This window comes from Galeopterus variegatus, unplaced genomic scaffold, assembly GCF_000696425.1.
Source record: "Galeopterus variegatus unplaced genomic scaffold, G_variegatus-3.0.2 Scaffold3776, whole genome shotgun sequence".
Classification (NCBI taxonomy): Eukaryota; Metazoa; Chordata; class Mammalia; order Dermoptera; family Cynocephalidae; genus Galeopterus; species Galeopterus variegatus.
In genome coordinates this window covers 96,969-99,063 of record NW_007729887.1, presented here as the reverse complement: position 1 = coordinate 99,063, position 2,095 = coordinate 96,969, and positions in this window count along the sequence as shown.

Genomic DNA, 2,095 nt, shown 5'->3' with positions numbered 1-2,095 from the left:
GTCAGACCAAAATACATGCTGTACCCTGAAGATTCCTACCTCTGGAACTCCACTGTCTCTGTGTAATCTGTCACAGGGAACTATAACCTTCATTGAGGTTATTTCCTCACCTGTCTTCTTCAACATTTCCCAACTTCATCTATTATGACTGACTAGACTTGACTATTCAGAGTCCTAGGCCTCTCCAGGAATTTTCTGCCAGGAATATCGGAAAATACTGCCTCTTTCCACTGGGGTTTCTAAGCTGGTATGATGTGGGTCTTGGGAGTCCTGGCAATCATTCTGGCTGCCATGTGATAAAATCTAGCTTGACAGATGGTAGAGATTGCTATTTGTATCCCAATATCCTTCTTCAGCATTCTTCAAGAAGGAACCCCTGAATTTTAACTAGATACATGTTGACCCATAGTAACGACTGCCTCTCCCAGGCACCCTTGCAGCTAGGTGTGGCCATGTGGTTAAGATCTAGCCAATGACACATGATGAGAAGTGATATGCACAACTTCCCTTACAAAGCACAGTCATGAGGGTGAACCACCTTGGCCCATATGGAACAGGGTAACATTCTAAGGATAGTAGAGTAGGAAGACAGAAAAAATCTGTGTCTCAGGTGACTTTGTAGATCCAGTTGACATACATACGGGACTTTTATATGAGAAACTTCTATTGTATTTAAACAATTATAGGGTCTCTGTACATACAACCACACCTAGACCCCAACTAATGTATAAAGTGAGAGAAAGTATTGTCCCATGATATCTTCTTTGTACAGGGAAAGCCATGAAGACATTAAGACTCTTCATCAGGAATGCCTTGAAGTGAGAGTCATTGCTATTTGCTAGTTTCCCCAGAATTAATGAAAGTTTGTCCCCAAAACAATATTCCTGATTAAGATATGGGAATTCCAAGTAGTTAAAATTGCCTTGGAGATGAGAGTGTAAAAGGGTGACTCCATTGGAGAGTGGTGACTCCCCACAGAGTAGGAGAAAATGTCTCAGATACAGAAGGAATAATATGCAACAATATCTGTTCCCTGCCTGCCCTGCATCTTGGACCATATTGAATCCACAAGTGTAAAGTGAGGAACAGAAACTGGTGGAATAGATTTGGCTGACAAAATAGCCCAGAGTCAAGGAGAGGGCATAAAACCTATTGTCTATCGGATACTCTAAGACTTAGCAACTTCTCTTAATAGTATCTTTTTGTTGTTGTTGTTGTTCATTTAAAAAAAAAAACTGGGGGGCTGGTGGGTTAACTAAGTTGGTTAGAGTGTGGTGTTGATAACACCAAGCTCAAGGTCAAGGGTTCTGATCCCGGGACCCGCCCAGCCACCCAAAAAAAAAATTTTAAAAAAGGGTGGTAAAAATATAACCCTTTCGATAGTTCTAAAAATAGCTTATCGGGCCGGCCCGGTGGCGCACTGCTACAGTGCGCTGCTTGGGAGTGCGGTGGCGCTCCCGCCGAGGGTTCGGATCCCACATACAGACCGGTTCCCGCTCACTGGCTGAGCGAGGGGCGGGCGCAGCACCGAGGGTTGTGATCCCGTTGCCGGTCCCGGTCCGGTACGGGCACGACACTGAGGGTTGCGGTCCATTGCCGGACACGAAAAAAGACAAAAAGGGGAAAAAAAAAAAAAAGCTTATCAATTAATTGTCCTGGAACTGCTAGTCACATTTTCTATACATAATTTTGCCTCCTAATACTTTCCTGCTTTATCATATTCTCTATAACAAATATTCCTTTAAAGTTAGTTGTAAAGGGCCGGCCTGTGGCTCACTCGGGAGAGTGCGGTGCTGAAAACACCAAGGCCACGGGTTCGGATCCCATATAGGGATAGCCGGTTTGCTCACTGGGTGAGCGTGGTGCTGACAACACCAAGTCAAGGGTTAAGATCCCCTTACCGGTCATCTTTTAAAAAAAATAAATAAATAAAAATAAAATAAAGTTAGTTGTAAAGATGAAAAGGTGTTGAAGTTTTTGAACAGATAGGGGAAGAAGATATTTGATAAGAGGATAGAGGCAAAGTAAAACTGCTAAGAAGCAGGCAATATAAAATGATACCAAGAGTTCAAATCCAAAGGAGAATGTAGATGTT